This window comes from Papilio machaon, chromosome 2 (genome assembly GCF_912999745.1).
Source record: "Papilio machaon chromosome 2, ilPapMach1.1, whole genome shotgun sequence".
NCBI classification, from domain to species: Eukaryota; Metazoa; Arthropoda; class Insecta; order Lepidoptera; family Papilionidae; genus Papilio; species Papilio machaon.
The window spans coordinates 8,329,962-8,355,144 of NC_059987.1; the positions used below are offsets into that span (position 1 = coordinate 8,329,962).

Here is a 25,183-nt window from a genome sequence, read left to right on the forward strand (position 1 = left end):
AACTGACAAAAAAAACGCTGCTGACTTTGTAATTAACAATTGAATTTTTGTCACCACTGAAGTATTTTTTTTAATGTAATTGTTGGGAAATATTTATGATATTGAGGCTTAATTATGCTATCACAACACGGACATATCTCGGCCTGAAAGCTATACTTTGCCTATATTTTTCCTTAACAAGGTAACACGATAGCACCCAGGTTCACAAGGAACGTTGACACGCTTTGGCGATAAACGGTTTATTATTTTATATAAGAGTATTAAGGTGTAAGACGATAGTTTTCGTTACTATCACTAGGCAACAAATCTAGTTTGAAACGCCCGCATGTGAAATTTCATTTGAATACTACTAACGTTTGTTTATAAATTGATTTTAGGGAAATGTTCCAAATGTCTGCTCTATAATTGATTTATTCTCTTTGCTACAAATTAAAGCGTAAGTGTGCAATATAGCTGAGTTGATAGCCAAGTTTTAAAGATGTTGCTACGACACTACGCCCATGATACAATATTTTAGTGCCATAAGAATTGAGAAGTATCACTACAGTAGTTTTGTTATTTATGATGGTGGCTGTGGTGACTTAGTGAGATGTCGGGTAAAAAAACAAAACATTGTCTTAAGAATTTATCGTCACCCGTAAACTTAATGGACGGAACAGGGAAAAACTTTTTGCAGGTTCATCTTGTAAACTACGTTCGTTACTTCACTAAGTAATATTCTAAGTTGCGTTGCGCGGACCCATAAATAATAAAACGTGACTTTAATAAGTTTAACTGAGATGTATTACCACGTACGAACATCTATCAATTTTGTTACATGTTTATTTACTACTCTTGCTAATACTATAGGAGTAAAGTTTAAAATCCTTTAGATTACATTCTTATAGCTGTTTACTAAAATAGTTGTAGTTAATATTAGGAACTAACCATGGGTTTCTGATACCAAAATCCCCATTTAAAATATATCTCTCTTTTTCAAAAATAAAGACAGGGATGACCACAGGTTTTACACAGATATATTGGTTTCAGAAACCAACTGTATATTAGAGATTGCACATTTTAACATTTAATTAACTATCTCTTTTTATATGATATTGGAACGAAGTTTCTTATCGCGCGTTATAAAAGGGGGCTAGACGGAAAAAATTCTTACGAAAAGTTGTCATGACACTTTTTGCTATAGTAAGTATGTTAACGACGAATGAGCGCTACTTCACCATGGCAACGACGTGACAATATATAACGAAAATTCATAGAAATAAAATGTACTTCTTGTGAAGACTTATGTTTTTTATTCATAGAATAAACATTGGTTCCTTCACTAATTAATCGAAAGGAACTTCGTTCCATCCGGGTGTCCCTTGACACCTCTCAAGTTTTTTTTATTAAGATGAATAAATCTTAATATAAGAGACGTCTCGCGATAACAATGATAACATTCAATAAAATCTACTTAAAGCGTAATAATCCGGGACTAAAATATTTTTAATTACATGCACCCGACATTAATTAAGTTCAATGTTTATGCGCAGTGCTAAATGAGAATGGACGCAACGGTTCGCATTCGCTAAAATGTTTTTTTTTTTTAAATATTCAAAAGCGTCATGTTAATCCATCTCCGCTTTCGAGAGATTTAATAAAATTAGACAGGCCCCGGCAAGCTAAAAGCTCGTGTAATAGCGTTACTTTCGTTTTTGGAGCGGGCGCGGGCGCGGGTAAATCAATTATGTGCCGTCTAGTTTTGATGACAGGCTGGATGGCCTATCTTGTTTCAAAGGCTTTATTACTTTAGCCCGCCTTATTTGTATACGTTTTGAAAACATTTTAATAAGGGATACTGTTATGTATTCATTACTTTTAATTAAGTTTTTCATGATTTTGTCATATCATTTTCAGGCTATGGTAGTCCATTGTACGTATGGCTCCACATCGATCGTAGTAAATGTCAACATACTTTTAAGGATCGAGTCGTTACTATCTCGTAATAAAAAAAGGCTGTCAACTTATTGCTTATTTAATAATTGCGAGTAGAACGTACTATCTAAAGCGGGATTGTATAGAGTTTTTTTTTTTGCAAAAAAAAAACATGTCTCCGTCTGCATACGTTCGTCCTTATTGTCATTTTGCGATGTGAAACAGCCTGTTCTTTTGTCATGAACGAGGTTGCTCTGCCGACGTGTGTTTCTCATGCATTATTTTTATTAAACGAGCAAAATAAAATTTTAACAGTAGACGTTATTAATTTCTTTATACCTAAAAATGAAAATATAAAATAATTATTATCTTATTTGTATCACAGAAAGAACCGTTTTTAATAATTGAACCGACTAACCGCGAAATACGAGTACTTCATAATTAATTAAAATAAATAATGCTAATAATAATTTACATAATTATTTATTATAATTAATTATGTAAATTAATAATTATAATTTACAATGAATAAAGAGTTCCGTGTTACAATTTTTAAAAAAGTTGAAAAATTTAAGGCATAAATTTTTCCAGTAATTTAGTGAATTTAAAGTTTAGTCATTAATTTAAAGGAATATTATCATCTGAATTATGACTGCAAAGTTTTTCATGTTTTATACGCAGTCAAATAAATCGCTCATTATCATATTTGAGACCAAATTTACGACTTGGATAGTAAAATAAACTTTAAGATAATTCGAACACTGTTAGAACGCAGAAGTAACAAACCTTCTATACTGAGGTTATGAATAGGAAATATTTGATTGTTTGTTTGTTTGCAGTTCCAAAAGTACTAAACCAATTTGAAAAAATCTTTCACTATTTTGAAACTATCGTATCCCCGGATGACATAGACTATATTTATTACTAGATTTTTTATTTAAGCGCGGACGAAGTCACGGTTAACTGCTAATCTCATAATAAAATTTCACTAAAATAAGAATATTTTATGGATTTTAAATAGGCTAAATTTGCAATATACATACTTATGCACTTGCATATACACTGTTGTCAGTTCCAACTGCCAAGTATCAATCTTCAGTCCCACCTTAAAATTTAAGTACACAGACCGCCAGGTACCATCCATACCATCTGGACGGCTGGCATTCCACAACAGTGCGGTTCTCGCGAAATTTCTTGCCGCGCACGGCCGCTTTGAGGAATGGTCTGTCCTCGGCGGTATTTCCAAACCAGTACGACTTAGGGTCCTTCAAGAAGCGAGCGTATAACCATCTCAAAGGCCGGCAACGCATTTGCGATTCCTCTGGTATTGCAGATGTCCATGGGCGTCGATGAACACCTTGGTGTTCCCGCTGCTCGTTTGCCCGCTTCTTTTATAAAAAAAAACTCACATCCATATACCTATGTGCTACTCTCGTCCGTATAACAGAAATCAGTAGCATAGATATTGTTCAGCCAAGCTTCAAATTTTCGCATTACACAGCCCTAATCGTGAATTCATCTCCGATTTTAATTAATTCCTGCGTAATAATACTTGCTTAGTGATTCCGAGGCGAATTGTATTTATCTCAAGTCCCCTTCTATATTACCCGAAGTAGGCTTTCAATAGGCTCTAGACTAGACACCCTAGGCCAAGTAATTAGCATCCTGCCCGTCTGCGAGATATTTGAATAACGCGGGGTTGAATTAGGCCGGTTACAAAATGAGATCGTTTTTGACTTAATTAAATATTTTAATTAATCTTATGTCTTATACAGTTTTTAATATACTCGTTAATATCCTGCTCAGAAAACAAATGGCCCAATCATATTTAATCTTCGAATTTATTTATATTTGAAGAAAATTACTTATTCCATCTAAAAATGTATTATTCGTCGTTACTTACATCTATTGTGCTATTATAGTAGTTGTAGTTATGTACGTTGGTACATTGTGTGTGGAATTAATCTAACGCTGGTGTGTTCCCAGCTTTATTCTCCGAATCCGCGCTACGTACAGGGCGGGCGTTAACGCTCCTCTGGACACGTTAATTGAAAGTGGATTGGAGGTGACAGTGTAGAACGGGTTTTTGATTCAAACCTTTTTCATCCATCGTAAGGGGGTTGTGTGTTCGCATTTTTTAAAGCATTGTATTACCTCGCGTTCTATCGCTTCTTGTTTTGCGAACTGTTTGGAAATAGGTTTGTGCCTGGAACGAATGGAATTGAAATTGCACATTCACAAAAAAACGCTTCAAAAAGATGAAAAAAGATAAATAACTTTTTGAAGTCTTTTAAATGTTTTCGGTTTTATATAACCTGGCTAGTTTTATCATATAATAACGAGGAACACAAACAATATTATAAATGTGTGCACATATGTATATATAACATTATACATAGTGTTTGTTGACATTGACTTCTGATGATGCATATAGTGCCCTATATTAAAATTAATTAAAAGTTTTACCCTCACAGCCTTCAATATTTTATATGAGTTGCAGAATATCTACGTATTCGTTCTAATTAAAACTTCGTCATATAGTTAAAGTGATCTGAAGATTTTTTAAATTAAAAATTATTGATCATTAAGGTAGATTTCTTATGACCACGATTTCAAGATTTCTTTTTATAATACAATAATTTAAAAAAAATTACAAAATTGTCAGATTGTGACATCCATATAAAAATATAGACAATAGATAATAATCAAACAAAATTCCTGATTACTCGATTACTTTGAAATAAAAAATAATAACGAAAAAAAAACGAATTTCGCCTGAACATTGCTTCTTATCTCACGGTCCGAGGGTGTCGAAATCTTGAAACGATCTGCTCGGCGTCGTTCTTGCGGCAAAATGAGATATCATTGGTTATTGAATGACGGGCGCGAAGCTGTGAATGCGGTTTGAGATATTCCATACTATCCCTTTTCACCACATCGAAATACAAAAGGGCTCGCGTATTGAAGCCCGACCCTGTGCAATACGGATATATGGTATTGTTCGTCGGGATTATAGATAATAAGTTTGTTTATGAACGGAGATTTGTTTGCGGAATTTTCCGACATTTCTTCCTTTACCTACTTACATATTGAATTCCTGCGGTGATTGATTTTTTCTATAACTTAATATAAAAGTTTTTCCAGTTTTTGCAGTTCAAAGAATAAATGTTATGAGGAGTTTTTTTTTCACATTACATTTTTTCTATGGAGTAGAATACTACTAAACTTTGTAAAGTATTTTATAAATTTATCACGTAATACAGTTTCCAAAGTAGGTATTACTTATAGTGACACTTGTCTTGGATACACAAAAAGACGTAGAAGAAGCAACTTTCTAAAACACAAAGTGTTAAACAAGCAAGCGGCCACCTGATGTTCCCAAAATAGTAAAGTGATCACAGCACAAGTTTTAATAGCGGTAGCCGTCAGCACAACAATATCCGTTGCACGAATTGGTCGGCTCGCCCGGTGCTAATCTGCGTAGCATGTGATGAGTGTGGTATCGGAAGCATAATTTTAGTGTTCTTTCACTTCCCATCCTTTTCTTATGAGGAAAGAATGGAAAGGGGAAGTGGATTTGACGGAAGAGGAGACGCCTAGTAGATGGTTGACTATGGCCTAGTCGCATCTAACTTAGGGTAGGCTCCGAGCTCGGTGGGGACGTATAGTGAGTAGATGATGAATGCATCTGCGGGGATATCTATGGGCAGTGGTCGCTTCGCTATTTCGGCGACTTCATGTGGCCGCTCGTTTGTCAACTAATAATGTTAAAAAAGTTGCAGTGTTGCTACAGCGACAAGCGTGAGTACTAGGATTGTATAAAACGACATGGCTTTTAACTTGCAGGCTTGAGTGTTTTTATATTGTTTATCTTTTAATTTATTTATGGTGTCGTGTGGAAAAAGTATTAAGATAATAAATGTTAGCACAAGAGTGGATTGAGGTCGCTTAGTGCCAACATTTCTCATAAATTAATCTGAGATTTTGAGAACCTTAATTAGGTTGAGCACGGAAATTCAACGAGCTCTGCGCTGCACGCATTTACTCTGAGCTTACTGAAATTTTCTCAAATGTGCTTGTAATGTTTGAATGTTAAATATGAGTTTTGGTGTAAAATGTGGGAAATTTTGTACTTATTTATTTGTATTATCAATTTTATCTGGAAAACTCTATTGTAACAGTAAAATTTAGAATAAACCTTTACAGTAAATAAAATTGATTTTTATTATTCTGTATATAATAAAATAAATTAAATGTCATATTTTTCGAATGCGATGTATTTATATTGGTTATAAGAAGATAGATGGAAATTTTAACGGTCAATTTTTAAAATTTTTGTTTGTTTCCGAAACGACTTCACCGATTTTGAAGGAGCCTTTACTGGAAGGAAACTGAATTATGCAGGAGTACTTACTCTATTTTTAATTCCATGTTAAAGAATTCGACAGATAGTATTAAAAATGATTGAATATAAACGTGTATTTGTTCTTTTTTATCGGGCAAAGAATGATGGAACTTATATTAAAGTAACATGGTATATGTATTTCGAAGGTGTTTTTTTTTTTTTAAAGCACACAATTTTTTTATGTTCAAGACACTAGTAATTACTTAAAAAGGTCAGTAAAATTTAAATTAAACTTTATTCTTTCAAACTCGCCATGAGTTAGAGGTTATCCGATATAATCGTAGAGTGATATTTTTTAAGATTATTTAAAATGTTACATAAATTCTAAGGTCATCTTTTTTTTTTTTTTTTTGTGACTGAGTAGTCACTGTTTGCCTTGAGGAGGCATTTACAGTTTCACCGGGCTTGAGGTGGCCGGGCGCAGATGGCGCTTAGCCTAAACCTCGTTTAAGAGTAACTAGGCTCGAGGGCTCCCTCAGGAGCCTCGGCTCGGGCTGTTACTTCGTTATTATTACCGGATTGGGAGGTCACCGAGCTCTTAGGTCGCTTCGGTGGACGCTCCATGGAGTGACTGGGCGCAAGGGCCCCCGAGAGGGGACCTCGGCTTGGGCTGTCACTCATTACGCGTTTAGTATTCCGATTCAAGGATCGAGAGGGCCGAACCTCGGCTTGATCGGTTGCTATTATCTGATTGCTATTATTAATACAGCTAACATTACTACCACTTCGGAAAGCGTTAGCGCTGGGAGAAGAAGTGGCGGAAGAAACTCCAGCAACGCTTCTACTATTAATAGGAGAAAACCTGCCTGCTATGAGGCCGTATCGCGAGAATGATTGTCGCAGCCGACATCGACTGCGGCGTGTGATCTGTTTGTGATGTTTGAGCTTAGCCTGGGCGATAGTAATTGCATCGTCTTGAAAGTCAAGAACGTGCCTAGGTCTACGATAATCCCGACGAAACTTACCGAGCGCGATTGGATTGTAGGTGGCGGCACCTACAACTAGCGGATTAGGATGACCGACGGCAGAGTCAAAATAACGACGCGACGCCAACTTCAGGTGTTGGGCAATGGTGGGCAAGTCCAAGTCTATATGGAGATCGCTGTTGCGCATGTACCACGGGGCTCCCGTGGCTCTACGCATGAATCTATTCTGAATCACCTGAAGTCGATGTATTTGTTTCGGGGCGATGTGCGCGAATACCGGACTAGCATACGTCATGACGGGACGAACTACTGATTTATAGAGTGTCACCTTGTTCAGAAGGGACATTTTACTCTTTCTATTAATCAACGCGGAAAGACGACCTAGGATGAAAGCCGCGCGGTTCCTGACCCGGGTCACATGAGCGGAGAAGTTAAGTTTAGAGTCTAATATGACACCTAAGTATTTAACTTGGTCTTCCCAAGGTATTGGGCTGTCCATGAGTTTAATGGACGGAAGAGCAGCCCCTTTCTGGCGTGAAAAGTAGAGCGCCGCGCTTTTGCTAGGATTAATTTCGATCCTCCATTTCCGAAACCAGGCACCTAACGTGTTGGCAGCGGTTTGGAGACGTCGACATATAGCTTTGGGTGAACGACCAGATGTGTATACGCAGGTGTCATCGGCGAATAGAGCAAGCTCTACACCGTGTACGCGGGGGATGTCGTTTGTGTATAAGGTAAATAGAATAGGCCCTAACACCGAACCTTGAGGCACCCCGGCTCGAACGGGGTGCAATTGTGAGCACACTCCCTCGACGCGGTAGCGGAACGTGCGATTACTTAGGAAGTCTCGTATTATGCATACGAGACGGTCGGGTACTCCGTACTCATATAGCTTGTATATAAGCCCGTTGTGCCATACTTTATCGAACGCTTTCGCTACGTCGAGGAAGATAGCTCCGGTGCTAAGGCCACGTTGGCGTTTGACAAGTATGTGCTCCGTGATGCGGTGCACTTGATTGGTGCATGAATGTTTGGCGCGAAAGCCAAACTGTTCTGCAATAGGCATGCCTTTTGTGTCCATAAAGGTGCGAAGGCGTGCTAATATTAATCGTTCATAAATCTTCCCAAAGGTTTTGAGAAGGCTTATGGGGCGATAAGACGTGGGATTGGAAGGCGGCTTTGAGGGTTTGAGGAACCCTTCTAAGGTCATCTGTGACTCTAAATCCTTTATATTCGCAGAAGTCTAGCAAGATCGCAGTGTATACAATTTGTTAGCTGTCAAAAACATTCCCTCTATTGACGAGGGTCGATGGGGGCTTGTTAGGAAGCACGATCATTTAGTTGACCTCTCCACGTCTAATCTCTGTTAGTTTACCCCTACGGGGTATATCAAATTGCGTTTACATTATAAATATTTAATAAGTTTATCCATGACTTAACAAAGCCGCAAGTGGTTTATTCATTTGTGGTTGATGAATGATATTAGCACTTTGCACATACGACAGTTTAAAATAAATAGGAGACAAGGTTTTATTCTAGATTTCTAAATAAATTATTCTTAGTACGCACTTTGTTCTTTTATCCGAAACAGTTTAAAGTGTCAATAAGAATACAAAACAATTTCCGTGTTTTTATCAATGGTAAGGTCCCACCGAGTCAGGAAAACACAAATAAAAGCAGTTTGTAGCATTTCAGACTAAAAAGCGTTATTTAGAAACGGGCGGAAGTGGAGAGCGGATGTCGCAGTCTGTAGGGGGCGCTGCGAACGTCGAGATATTCGGCTTCCGTGAAGGGTGGGGAGAGGAAATGAGTACGTCTGCCGATTCGAAGATTGTATTGAATAGTCTTGAGGCAATGTCGAAACTTGGTTACAGTTTGAAATTTGTCCTTTGACGGTAGAGTTTCAATGCATGTGAGATGAATCGACAATACTGAATTGACACTAAACTTAATGCTTCAAGTGTCGATTTGGTACAAACAATGTGGGCTTTAATTGGTATACATTTGCATAGACAGAAATTCAGAATATGACAATGATATCTATGTAATAAAAATATGTCTATTTTGAAAATACTACTCTGAAATATTTATTTGTTAACTGACTATATAAATGTTATTGCCAACACAATGTAAATAGCGAAGTCGTTTACTGTGACATTTGTAAAATAGAGTGTGTATTTTCATATTGGTCATTTATTCGTTTGCGCCAAATATTTGCAGTTTAACGCATTTAATATTATAAAGTGTTATAACGCGGCGCGACTGTCGCATTTGCACGAATTAATTTTATCTGTCTAAATTAAATTGATAAGTTTTATTACATGTGAACGCAACAGCAATTTATTCGGTATTAAACGACGTGATAATTCGTATATCGGTTTATTGCATTTCACGTATAATAATTTAAGACGTTTTTATTACTTGTATATAAAGTACAATGATAACAGTGACCATGTTTTTATTTTTAGTTAATAATAATAACAGATTTTGTGTTTTAAATACCGTTAATATTATCCTCAATCTGATATATAAGTTTTATGTTAAGTAGCAACACAGGATTTGTTAAAGACATGAAAGCGTTCAAAAATGTTTCTTTTTAGGTCAGCAGCAGTAATTAAAATATAAGTTTTCATTGCAAAATGACTAATTATATTATATTAAAAAAAACTAATCATTTTTAATTTGAATAAATTCAAAATGCTTTAACAAAAGTAATGTTTCCGCCCGGGATCGAACCGGGGGCCTTCTGCGTGTTAGGCAGATGTGATAACCGCTACACCACGGAAACGTTGGAGAGAGTGACACAAATTGTATATTGGTGCATACATACTACTAGTTCATGTGCAATTCGTACGTGAGGTGCGTGCATTATCTCTTCTACTCATCTTTATCCAACACCTAACTAATTGTTAACTTATTGGGAATCTTCATCAAGTGAGCTGCTTGTTTATCTCAAACTTCTTCTATAGCAAGGGATTTTAAATATTATTCATACTTTTATGCATATGTAAAGATAAACGATTTGATTTGAAACGAGTAACCAAGGCTTAGAGAGTGTAAACTTTGAAACGGCATACATAAGTAGGGTGGGTACGAATTATGAAAACAAATTGATGTTGACAGAGGCATTACACGGAATATTCGATACTAAATACCATTACTGATAAAAGCCTCCGTTGGAGTGTACTCGAAACCCCTATAATCATGTTAAGAATGATCGAGTTACGTACCCGAATCGCGGTTGATCCGCAACGTTGGTAGGGTCCTGTGACGTCACAGTTCAGCAAGGGGAATGGATTGCGCGAAAGGAACGTACATACACATTGGCGTTTTAAAAGCGAAACGGAATCTAATTTGTACAGCACTCTGGACATTTTCAAGAAATTATTTCACAGGATTCAAATTGACAGGTTTCTAATTAAAACGGTTTCTAATAATGTTATTTAGATGTTCACAGACGTTCGGGATCGTTCCGTCTTTTCTGATTAGAAGTAATTGATAGCATCTGCGAGAGTTAAGCGTTATCTGTAGAGCAAAGAAGTTTTTCACTTATTAGAGTTTTCTTTGTAATCGTTGTATTAATTTTCAGACGAGAAAGAAAAATGTTATACTTAATTAGGTAAGGGATTATGATAATCCATTTCCATCAAGAATACTTTATATATTTTATTTATTTATTTCATGTAACATTAGGTATATAAGAAAATCATTATACGAGTACATCAATTCTTTTATTTTATTTTACAATTTAATAACTGTTTTTTTTGTACAATTTATCAGCTAGAACATTAATTTTCCAAACAAACACCGACGTTCCTAACAATTGGTTGTACACACAGACAGCTCGAAGCGTTGAGACCGATCCCGACACATCCCCGTACAGGATCGGTGTCATTTGCAGATCTCGGATAACGAGGGTGGACGTAATTTCTGTACCGGACCGACGCCTTTCCTTGACAAATCCTCTTGAATTTCTCAAACGGGTCCATTCAGGTAGGGGACACGTGCCGCGGTATGAAATTACGAAATAATCTTATTAATAAATTTCAAAGATATATAAAAGCGTAGATAGATAAAAAAGAGAAGCAAGAGAAAAGCATAGATTTATAAAAGCGTCATTAGTGATGAAGTAATTTTCTTGCTTATGTTATTGTAAATTTTTAAATGACATAAATAAAACAGATTAAACAACGTTTTGAAGTTGTAATTTATTATACAGTGAACTTGGGAAAGCGTGAAACATCATAAGTGAGACTCATTGTCCGGTGCCTTAACATCCAGACTCCTGAGAGAAACTCGAATAAGAGGGAAATCTCTATAAGCAAGAAAAATATCGCGGTCCCTTCAATTCTTGCATATCCATGTTTGAACAGATCATGAACAGTTTTTTTCTGTTATACCTTTTTAAGTAAGGATCTTATAGAAGTGGGAGCCCACGGAATAAATTTACAATATTGAATAACGATAAAGATTTTTTAATCTGTGAGAAATTATTTTCTGTTACTCGATGCTGGCAGTTTTGTTAACTAATCATACAATATTACAACTTTAAATTAATATTATTAGTATTTGTAGAGTATTAAATTAATTCAGTTCAATCTAAATGCTGTGAGGAAATGCAATTTATCTGCCATCAATTATTGGTAATGAACGTCATTGACGCGCTGCTACCTGCGCCGACCGGACGGATAATTAAATTTTATGATCATCTCACATTCATTCATATTCAAATTTAATAATTTAAAAACCCACTCATTGTATCACTCTCTTGATTTTAATTAATTTTATCAGCTGTCGCTAACAGTGCTATGTAAAACGAAAAAACTATTTCGATTATTTTTATCGTCATGTATTCTTTTAAAATCAGATTATTGTAGCAATATTCTTACCCTTTTATAGTAGAATCGTTTCAACGCAAATATGTTTCACCACTGGCTACATTTTTATTAACAGTTTACCAAAACAGGTTTTTAATGCGTTTTTCAAAGATCATCAGAATCATTGAATTCCTCTGATTTTTTTTATACTAGAGTAAAATCCACGAAGAATTTTAGATTAAAAACGATTAAACGAAAATTAAAAAAACGATTAAAACCGATTTCAAAGCTTTGAGCTTCACGAAGTTTGTACACAACCGTTGTCTTCTGTCTATTAATATGTTTAAAGAAGTCAAAAACCTACATTAATTAATTATTTATTAACTTTGATGGTGTTTAATAATCTTTGTATTTGTTTGCGACGTGACAATCGAATGCGGGAACAAACGACAGGTAGTCAAACTGTGGAGCGAAGCCGCGGTGCTGCCGTGTGTTACAAAGTTTAATTAGGCAGTCTGCGACAGAAACGTGGTGGTTTGTTAAGGCGACGTACCACAAAATTATTGCTATTTTTGCCTCATTGCTATATTTATGCAATTATACTTGGTCCATTGTGACTTTCTCTTGGCTAAATTAACTACCTATTATGTAGAATCAACGCTGATCATAAAAATTGATAGAATTTAATGCAGTATTTAAAATACACTTGCAAAAGGAAAAGTTATTTAATTTAGCAGAAATATTTTAAACATGTCGTTCTTACAGTTTCATACGCTGGTTGCCGTGCGTGGCAACTAGCTATTACAGATTAGCTGTAATGGACCTAGTTTTGTAATTGATTAAATTATTCAGTTTTTTTTTCAACATTTAAGGAAAATATTTTAACGTAATGTAATAATACCTCAAATAAATTTGAACAGCACTAACCCATCTTTATGTTGCTTAGGTCGAACATAAGACTACAAAAATCGTTTGAAAATGTGTGATGTTTGTAAAGTCTATCTCCTTACGAGAATTCACTTTTCTAGTTACATGAGTTCGCACAGACAAAACTTTCTCATAAAATTCCTGTTATCTTTGTGTCAAACTGAGACCCAGATATATTTTGATGTATGTATTCCGATGGTACATAAGCGGTTACATAAATTTAATATGAAATCTAATACTTTTGAGCAGAGTATCGTACCCTTAACAGGCCGGAGACACGTCGAACATGTGGCGAGTGCGGTGAAGCTTTCATTATTTTGTCTTGTTTGTGTCTACGTACTTTATTTGCATGAATTGATATTATTTCATTATTTATTTTTGTTTTTTTTTTAAAAAAAAAATAAAGCTAATGCAGAATATTATAAATAAGAGCTTTTATAAAGTTTTATTTCGTATCATATTTATTTTGAAATGAAAACTCTTTTAGTAGAAGAAATTAAAATTAACCTGTCCCAAAACACCGATAGAAAGCGGAAAAAGCCTCGTTAACTGTGTTAAAAAGGTAACTGCATTTGATAAAGATAATTAAGGGTTAAATTATATTTTTTTTATAAAAATACTAAGAATTTTAAAATACAATTCTTGAAATCCTTGAAAGTGGAATACCAGTTTCAACATAAGTAAGATTAAAAAAACGCGCAAATTGATAACATTAATTATTACTGAGCGCTCGAATTAATTTGTTTAATAAACTTTACTTTTTTTTTGTTCGGTTTTAATCGTTTTTAATCCCCTTAACATCACACTTAAGACACAATACTAATTGTTGGTTTCTGAGACCTAAATATCCGTTTAAAACATATTGCTAGAGAATTTGGTGTCAAAAACAACGGTAGATGAATTAAAATCGTTATATTTGTATAGTGTAAAACAATTGGTGCACATTTGATGCCCCTTCTTTTTCGTCGCTCCAGTCCGCCGCCTCACAAGCCGCCGCCACTCCTTTGTTGCTCATATTCGTTACCGATTTATTCTTTTTATGAATTTTATAATTTCCTTCGCAGTTTTAGTTTAAATTTACGGAACCCTAATAGAAGATTGCATCTAAAAGAGTTCGTTTGAAACGAACAGTACCTCGTTGCAAGCTGGTCGCTTCGTTTGGCGCGACGTCCGTTTCAAACGGCGCGCCCGCGACACAATTATACTCGGGCACGCGTTCACTCGCACTACGCAATTTAAACTTGTTTGAATCTGAGTTTTTTTTTTAATTTTTTTTATGTTCGTACTGACGTTATTTTCAGGAAAATTCTATTAGAAACTTTGTTTCATTCTTGATGAGTAAGACGGCTATCGGTGCGGTATGGTGTGAAGAAATAAATTTAACCTCGGAAACTAGTTATTATTTAAACTAACTAGGCTGATGAGGGGTTTTAAAGTAGGTGTTGGCCCAATAAACATTAATTAACCTTACATAATTTATTACTAGGTGTCACGTCCGATTACGTCTGCGTGGAATTAAAAAAAAAAACAGCTAATGTGTTCTTCCAGACTATGTACCAAATTTCATCAAGATTCGAGCTTGACCTGTGCCGGGAAAACCTTCTAACAAACATCCATCAATCCATCTATACTTTCGCATTTATAATATTAGTAAAATGTTGTAAAAATAAACAAGGTTTTTTATCGTGTCACCATCAAATTCTAAAAACAAAGGTGGCCGCCGAGCTCTGAATGAATTGAAACTCTCTGACAAAAGAGGAAGTGAATCCTTACTTTTTAAAAGACCTTTTATGCACGTTACGCTTTACCATGCTGTGTTCGTGTTTCCACTTCTAACAAGAAAACAATTTAATAAAAGGTGTTTATTTGACAAAATTATAACATAATGTTCTGTTAGTATAATTGTGGCTAGTATAAAATAAATAGTATCAAATTTAGGTGGACTATGTAACTTGCCAAATACAGTTAAGATAATTTAGGCAAAACTTTCTTTCTTTAATTTTAGACAAACATTCGTCAGTGTTTTAACTTGAAATATTTTCTGGTGAGACCTTTGATCAATTCAGAAAACATTCAGGCGTGCATTTATAATTTCTAAATGCAGCACAGTTTCTTTGGCCATAAATGTAATTTTTATTCGTATAAAAATGTACACAAACATTGTTACATTCTTCACAACTGATACATAAAAGTATTTTTTTTTTGTAATAGTAATGCTATAAAAATATAGATCTAAAAGTGATCTTCGTAAGTTTATAAATGTTTAACGATATTAACTCCTTGTTTGTTTTTGAGCATATTTTGTCGTGTATATATATGTAGTTACTCTTTCGCACACTGGTAAAATCGTATTATAATGAACGATCTGTGACTATCAAATATAATTTAATTTTTTATTTTTTCAAGTTTTATAATGCTTACGTTATTAAACTTAAAATAAATAATAGATAATCCAGTTAGCATGTTTTATATTTCGTACTTGATGTGATAAAAAAACGCCCCGGGCGAAGTACTATACCCAGACCTAATTCCCGTTTCTGTAAATAAATATCAAGTTTTATTTATAGAGGAAAGTTTGGCTTTTTTGCTTGCTTTGAACCGTATTACGGGGTAATAAGTCAAATAAATTATGATACAACGGTAGGATAACGGTATTTTCAAAATAATTTTCCGTCTTAGTTTCTTTACTCAGAAAGAAATAAATTATTATTTGATATGTAAGTTTTGTGGTTTCCATTACTAAAATATGGCTAGAGATACATTTGCTTAATAACATACAGAGTCGGCAATAGTCTGGTGATTTTAACAAGACAGTTCTAAATATATAGGTCTATGGAATATATCATTTGAGTCCCCCAATTATTGTTTTCGGTTGCATAAAAGGTTCTATAAAATCTTTACTGCTTTAATAAAAGATGGCAACACCACAATTCCAATTGTTAACTGACAATGTTATAGTTCATTAATTAAACTCGTAAACTATTATTTTTATTGCACAAGACATCTTCCTCTATCATAAATTGTTGCTTGATCAGTATATTTCATATTATACAAGCTTTATTGCTTCTTACTAATATTCTAAATGCGCATGTTTAGATAGATGGATGGATTGATGGATGGATGAATGTTTGTTTGAAGGTATCTCCGGAACGACTCAACGGATCATGATGAAATTTGGCACAGATGTAGGACATAGTGTGGAAGAATACATATACTACTTTTATCTTTTTTTTTGATTCCTCGCGGACGTAGTTGCGGGCGACAGCTAGTTGACAATAAATGTTAGTTTATGGGTCTAAAAAATATGTCATCACACACATTTGGCCTATAACAATTTTACTTGCTAGTAGTTAAATATTAGATTTAAGTTTTGTTATGCCATTTTCAACATGTAACAAGCGGTTGTTTTGTCCCGTTAATATTTATTTTTACTTATTATTGTAACATTATAATTGCGAATGAATAGATGGTTGGATGTTTATTAAAAGGCATCTCCAGAATAACTTAAGGATTTCAATGAAACTGGGCATAGATATAAATTATAGGCTACTGATAAAGTGTTATTTATTAATAACGCGCGAAAGAAGTAACAAATAAAAATAAAAATAGCCTTTTATTCCATGCATTACAAAATAATAAAATTACAATAATCAAATATCATTATAAATATAATTTACAACTATTTTTAGGATTTTTCAAGTTATTTATAATATTTATATGCATGGACCCCTCTCAGGTGAAGGCCTCCTGCAAAGATTTCCATAAGAGAAAAAAGTAATAAAACTAAACTAAAAAAAACGTCTAAAAATATTACTTGTTTACGTAATTAATCAAGAAAAATGCACAAGTATTTTAGTTTGTAAAGATAAAGCAAAAAACTGCGAATTTGTAGGACTCCAGATTTTGATGGTACTTGAACCTTGCCTGCTATTGATGGGGCTTAGGGTCGCTTTGAGTTGTGTACGAAACCGCTAAACTTGTTAACGTAAGTAGTCTAAGCGTTTCATAAGCAGTCACTCAATTTTATAGGGTAACCCTATTTTCAAATACAGCGCATTGAGCAATTCTTAAAAAGTATACGCGCAATTTTATCCTTTACAGCTTTTACTTATATAAAACGAAGGATTTTCAAGTACTTTAGGAATTAAGATTTCGGAGAAGATCACTTAAGTCATGCATTTTCTGTTCAAAAGCTTAAAAGCAAATTATAAAACAACGAAAGGCTACAATTTTCACTTAAAACTGTCTATTCCCATTAGTATGGGAAATACAATACAAGAAATCGTGTTTTTTTCCGATAGCGCCTGCTTAAATAAATAAGCAATGTTTTAAAAACATTACAAACCATATCTATCTATATATATAAAAGAAAGTTGTGTTAGTTACGCCATTTATAACTCAAGAACGGCTGAATCGATTTGACTGAAAATTGTTGGGCAGGTAGCTTAGAACCAGGAAACGGACATAGGATAATTTTTACCCCGTTTTCTTTTTTTTTATTCCGCGCGGACGGAGTCGCGGGTAAAAGCTAGTTATCCATAAAAAGAAAGTTAATACTAAACTTTAAAAACAAAATATTCCTAAACTATTCCTAAGGGTTAGCTTTCAGGAAATTTTACACATGCATTATTCTAGATTGATACACGGTGGTCACTTCATACAAGAGTTAGGTATAAACTAATGTTATGTATCTTGTACAAACAATGTTCAACACTGAGAAGTTATGTATTAGTAACGAGAAGCATGTTAAAATCGCGTCAACTACAACGACGACAACTAATAAACTAACTTCATTAAATAACGCGCTAGAAACTTGTCCAGTGCGGATGTTGAGCGTTGAAAGACAATGAGGTAATAAGTGAGTTCCTTTGGATGCGTTATTTATAATTATAAAAAATAAACCCAAATTTTTCGGCACTTATAATATTTTTGCATTTATGTAATTTGTAGGACAAAAAGTAAATATAACAGATAGAAATTTGCAAGACTTGCTTAAATAGTAAAAAGCTGCTATATTCAAGTGATAGATTTATCGTTTAACGCTTTAAATAATAAAATTTAAAGAAGTTGTAAAAAAAATGGCAACTTAGTATCACCAGCTTATTTGTTTGTTATGCGGAGGGATGATAATCATATAAACAAAAAAGTAATGAGATTGAATGTGGATGGCTATAAAGGTAGAGGAAGACCAAAGAAAGTATGGATGGATTGTGTGAAAGAGGATATGCGTAAGAAGAGAATAAATTCAGATATGACGGCTGATAGAGATGTATGGAGGAGTAGTACATACTGTGCCGACCCTCCATAGAGATAAGGGCAGGTTGATGATGATGATTTGTTTCAACAAATCTAGTACTATTAACTTTTACCGTATCTGAAAATGATTACATTTATGTTTGTAGTATGTAGTGTGGGAATACCGTCACCTGAAGTTGGAAAGTTTGGCGCAGCGCTAATATGAACCAACTTCAGCGAGAAATTGAATTTTATGAATACATTGAATTTCAAGGAAATAATCATAAGCTGGCTTGTACTTTAATGATGTTTTATTCACGCTAAAGACTCGTGAAAGTAATAAACTGTAATTAAATTTTAGTAAAATGTTGTGAACAGTAATTCTTCGATATCAACAATACGGCCAAGTTAATAATTAGTAGAAAGTTTCAATCAATATAAATTTTTTAATAAAAAAAAATCTGATAAACAGTCATTTGTTTCTTTTGTTTTTTATTAATTAAATGATGATTAATAACTTTTTTGTTTCAAAAACAATACTATAAAAGTTTTACAAAAAGAATCTGAAATATATTATGAGAAACAAGATTATAAATATGCGTGGCTACTGGCTACAGCAAGCTATTCTGTGCACCCGACTATGGTTATTTTCATAAAGATAATAGTTTCTATTACGGCGTACATGGTATCGTCAAATTGCGACTGACTTTATATTGCCTCATGAACTTTTACACAATGGTTTTTACTTAAACCAAACAAGTGCTTCTATTAAAATAAAGTTTTATGTTATCTGCTATTGTAATTTTACTTTTTTTTTATAAAACTTCACGAATTTAATTGAAATAAACATGTAGTATACAAAATTATAGGCAGTAGATTTTTGAATAGGTAATTAATTTGTTAAATATTAGAGCATTGTTTAGGACTTAAGTGCTAGTTTCCCGTGACATCGTGCATATCCAATCAAAGTGTGAAACCAATATACGTAGGTGTCGCCATTTGGCTAATTATCCCCACCCCGCTATCCTATATCATTGTATCAGAAACCAGAATACATTTTAAAATAGGAAGACTATACGTTGGTTTTATTTTCAAAGTTCCAAATCCTCAAACGCCTCAACACTTTTAGTTTTTATGTCAAGCCAAGCCAGTTTTAGTGTGGCCAAGCCATATGTAGCCACACACGCCGCTACAAGCATTTTAAGAAAACTTAAACATAACAAAATAAAATGAATCTTTTCAATGTGAATGTACTTAAATGAACTAAACTTATTGTAATAAATATTGTTAAAGATTCCTTTGTGAATTTGAAATAAGTAAATAATAATGGTAAGATAGAAAAGCCAGTACCGGATCTACAAATGCAATTTTCTACACAGTGAACCCCGGAGTTGCGATCAAACCAGCTTATACGTAGGATTTACTTCGACAGGGACATTTCAAATCGAAATAAAATTTATTTCTTGGCTTCGATTTCGAAAAAGACTGATTTGAGATATTGACTGGATAGCTCATATGGCTTTCTTAAAATCAATACTATTTGTTTAAAATTATAGTTAGATACTATTTTATAAAACTTTGAAGCAAAAGGATGTTCCGATTCTCAAAAATATTTAAATCATCTGAAGACGATACAAAATAACGATCTGTTTTTCCTTAGATAATTCTTTCAGCTATTTTCGTTCATAGCAAATAAAATTTGTGAGTGTTGTAAATTAGTAAGGGCGTTATTTACAATCCGTTGCCCCAATTTACTTATTTACGAATCAAAACATATTCAACTGGAAAGTACTTCTACATAGCTACAAAAACCATAGACTCGTCACATTATTAAATAATGTGACTGTATATTTAATTTTACTGTTTATTTTAAACAAATTTTATTTAATAAGCTATTAAGTATTGCAAGCTTATATCTCTATTCTTAGTGTATTTTAAATTATACAGAAAAAAATGACAATCATGAAAATGTTCATAGAAAATGTACACTGTTGTAAAAAAAATAAGGTAACTTTATAAACACAGTAAAAAATGAATCCAGATAAAACGCACCAAAGACGTTATAAAAATTGGTCCCTACTTTCAGTGGTGTAACAAATACTCGAGTTGTTCCAAGAGGGTTCGGGTACAAAATGCAATTTCCTTTGTAAAGGACCTAAGGTTAAGGCGAAAGTACGCGCGATTGGAGCGTTTGGCCGACATGAGCACTTCAATGTATTCGTATTTCAATGTTATTTGCTTACCATTTGCAATATATTTTCAAGCAGCCACTTTTCATATGAAATAAACTTTCGTTAAACATTTTGTGTACTATAAAATGTTAAATCCCTTTTGCCTAGAAGATTTGACATCGTTTTTAACTTGACCAGTAAACCAGACACTGATGTTTGAATGTAGAGGTGTCAACTAAGGAATTGAATTAAACTGAATGTAATACTCAGGTTGGGTGTTTTGTTCTACATGAATTGCTTCTGATATATAACAAATACTTATAATTGTATTTTAATAATATTAAACTAGAGCCTAAAACATACCTTCGTAGCCAATGCATCTATATATAGAAAAGAAAGTCGTGTTAGTTACACTATTTATAACTCAAGAACGGCTGAATCGATTTGACTGAAAATTGGTGGGCAGGTAGCTTAGAACCAGGAAACGGACATAGGATAATTTTTACCCCGTTTTCTATTTTTTTTTGTTCCGCGCGGACGGAGTCGCGGGTAAAAGCTAGTATTTAATAAATAAATATATTTTGTAAAACATAAAGTATCGCCAAGAGCCGTGATTATAAATCATAACTTTAGTCCGAAATATGTTATTTCTTATTTGACAGATTAAATTATTTTATATACATGTCAGTTTATAGCTCGATTGAAAATAATTCGTCACCTATCGGCAGGCAATCCCTCAATGAAGGCAATCAGCGGTTATTGAACCCTAGCGGAAGGGCTCCGTGATCAATATTTCGGATTTTCATTCCAAATGACAGACACCTATTGGTTAAGGGATTTTATTTTATTTCATTTTGAATATGTTATTTAATTATTACGATGAAAATAATGGTTTTAATAATTTATTGATAACCTTATTTAATAGAATTCGATAAAACTATAAGTCGACCGATAATTGGTATTGAATGAATGGAAAAAAATAATGAATGAATGATATAGTAGTTACTTAAAGTTCGGCTATTGGAAAATAAAAATGAAGTAAGACTAATCGTGGGTTTCTGAGACCAAAGTCCTCTTTTAAAAAATATTGTTATCTCAGTTTTGTCAAAGATAATAACAGGAATGACGATATGTTTTATACATATATATTGGTCTCGGAAGCCCACGGTAAGTAGTCTAACCTCTTCGCTAAGTTGTCAACTCAAAGTAGGTAAGGAGTGTGACTTTCGCGTAACTAAATCCGGCTGGAGGATGTTGTACAAGTTGCAGACGCGAACTAGTTTCAAATGAAAAGTTCTATTATAAAGGTGGAGAGCGAGAAACTGTGAATCTTTGAGGACTTTCTTGCATCGTCGAAATTATCAACGGATGCCTTAATCTAGATAAAGTAATTTTTAATTGAAAATAAGTTTTTTTTTACTACATAACTTATTTTGTTCACTGTGAAGTAGATAGAAATGTCATCAGTTTTTCGATTCTTAGTTTAATACAAATTATTCATGGCACTAACATTAGATGCGAAGTCATCACTTGAACTTCTATATTTGTAGATGAAGTCGACTAAAAACCGGAATCTTACGAAGTACATTCAATTTAAAAGAATAAACCTAAGCACACTCTATCGGGCTAAGTACGTCCGCAAATATTGCCTTAACACACACTTTTCTCTCATACCAAACAAGTCTAGACATGACCATTTTATGTTGACCCTTACTTTTCATTATATATAGCCTTCAATTTACATTGCTTAAAGAATTTGACAAACGTTAGAATGTCTCTTCTTGATGGTCGGATGGCGACAAGGGTGCATCCAGATTAACGCAGAGATCGACAAAGAAATGCAATTAAATGTAAAATAGGGGCTGTTTCACACGACTGTTGACACGGCGTGACGAATGGGGACTGGAAAGTTTCTGTCAACGATTTCCCTGATTTTTAATCTGTTTTATTTAACTTCTCCATTTTGAATTAATTTATTTTCGTCAGTTTGGATAGACAGTACTGGGAATTTTTTTGATTAAATTTTTTATTTAATGTTACATTTTTTATACACTTTATCTTAGAGTAGGATAAAAAATTAAGTAAGTATAATATTTAGTATGTAAAAGCGATTGAAATGTATTTTGTTAGAACTGAATGAATGAATAGAATGATGTAGTCTTTGTCTTAATACTCTAACAATTTCCTTTGTAATGTTAAAATTACTAAGATGGAGCCATCTCTTTCGTTTAAGATATTTGTAAGTTATGCTATCGTCTGTGATTACCTATTCATAAAACGCAAAGTTTAACCCCCGGGGAATCCAGTTAGCGGCCCGACTCAGCCGAGGAGATTTATGCATTTTAAATTACACCTGAAATACGCTGACAGCTCTCGCAACGATACTATCTGCCACGATAACGATACGATTATCTAGTGTAAATAAACAAAATAACATTTAATTTATCTCTGGAATAAAATATAGGTACAAATATTATTTGTACTCTAAAGAAATTTATTTACATGAACATTTTTACCTTTTCTAGACGTTGTTACATATAATTTCTTAATACACAATACAATAACAAATTACTTATAACTAGGAATTACTATACTATTAAATTAATATACGTTACCTATTTATTGACAAAAAAAGACAGAAAAGAAAAAAAAAGTAATTATGTGTTCATTCTTATTAGGGTTTAGTTGGAGGGTAAATTTGATTTTTTTAATTTTTAAAGTATTCTTCTAGAGTGTAAAAACATTAGAGCGAGCGATTAGTGTAAACATAGAGAGCTTTATTAGAAAAGTTTTTATTTTTCTTTTAAATTTAATGAATTCCATTTCTTCTTTTACTTCTTTAGGTAAGTTCTCTATATGATCTAGGATAAAAGAGAAGCCATTCTAATGTTTGAGTTCGTCCTGTAACGATTCGATACAAAATCTATCTATATATATAAAAGAAAGTCGTGTTAGTTACACTATTTATAACTCAAGAACGGCTGTATCGATTTGACTAAAAATTGGTGGGCAGGTAGCTTAGAACCAGGAAACGGACATAGGATAATTTTTACCCCGTTTTCTATTTTTTATTCCTCGCGGACGGAGTCGCGGGTAAAAGCTAGTTTGAAATAGTTGAGTCGGATATCAATGTTGATGGTGTTGAGAATTTTTTCACTTTAATGAAATACAAAAGGTCCTAACCTCTTTTCTATACAACTCTACGTATAAGAGGTTAAGTTTTATACAAGCACTTTAAGTAATTTCTTATGCGAGCTGAGCGTTCAAGTTGAAGCTTCCACTTGCATTCAAGATGAAATCTTATATCACTGAACAGTTAAGCATCTCGTCCTATGTCTTTAGAATTCTGATTATCCACGTTTACCTTTATGGCTTATTCAAGAGTAAACGTAATACGTCATTCAAACTCAAATAACTGATCTTTGTTGTTAGTAATGTCTTGGTATTTTTTTTAATTAAATAAATTACTAAACTAATAACTAATATAAAGCGTCAAGAAATGATAAATTTTTACACATTTGTTTCATTTTAAACCTGAATGTGATTGTCAGCAAAACTTAATAGTATATTATAACTTAATAATCGCCTAAACTTTGATAATAATTGTTTGATAGTTTACTGGTCACTTTATTTTAATGAGGTGCAAAAATTACCTAATTATTTACCTTCTATTATAGCAGATTCCCCCGAAGTCGAACCCGTAAATTAAAAAAAATATCTATGTTACCTGGTGTAACTTCAACAGTGATAGAATTTTTCAAATCGGTTCCGTAGTTTCGGATTCAATTCAATGCAAACAAACAAACAAACATAAAATCTTTCTTCTTTCCAGCTACAATCTTCTTAGTAAAGATTAAAAATAAGGCTTTAAAGTTATTTGATTCAACATAAAAAGCACAAAAAAACTTGAAAATCGCCAAAACAACTATTCAAATATTCCACGAATATAAAGTCGACTGGTACCAGCTGCAGATTTGGTTCCTTTTCCTCTTTATAACTTAGTATTATCTTGTTTTACTTTGATTCGATTACGCAATAAGCTAATGTGTGGTCTGATGGAAGATGTTGTGTGGCAAAGGCCAAGTCTGCCGGCCGCGCCGCATCACTCTTGTGAAGTCGACATCTAATCAATCACTGGTCTCTTGTACTTCTTACATTATGTATGTCGGTACATTGCTACACTTTTATTTACCTGTCAACGTATCAGCTACGATTAATTGATCGAAACTCGTGGTTTAATTTTTAAATGAATTATAAAAGCATGGGATTGTCAATTCATCCATATGTATTATTACCTTATTCGAATTGTACAATAATTAAATATTCGTTATTGTTATTCGTCATGTATTCGTTATTAATGTTTCAGTAAATTTAAAATTATCGACGGCATATCTAATTTAAAAAAATTTGGATGTATGTATGGATGGATGTTGATGGACGGCTACATGGATCTCGCAGAAATTTGGTATAGATGTAAAAGTAGCCTAGAAGACCACATTGGCTACTACTTAAGTTATATTTTTTGCGCGGACGAAGTCTCGGGCGACAGTTATTTATGAAATATTTGCTTAACAACCTTATAAAAATGAACAAATATAAAACCTCAAAACGCCCTTTATGCGAGTAAATAGGTATTTGAATATTTTTTCTTTGATTCAATTTTCTTTGAAGATCAATTTCAATGTTAAAGTCATTTTAGACGTGATCAAAAAGAAAGCAATTAAAATGCGAAATTTTAAGGTGTATTTTACGAGGGGAAGTGATTTTCGTCTGTAGAAAAACAGCCCT

The 25,183-nt window shown here is 33.5% G+C and overlaps 1 non-coding gene across 1 annotated transcript; it reads right to left on the reverse strand.

Moving 5' to 3' along the window:
• Positions 1–9,960: 9,960 nt before the first annotated feature.
• Trnav-aac lies at positions 9,961–10,033 on the reverse strand. Its single transcript has one exon. It is a non-coding gene; the product is annotated as a tRNA-Val (tRNA).
• Positions 10,034–25,183: the final 15,150 nt, after the last annotated feature.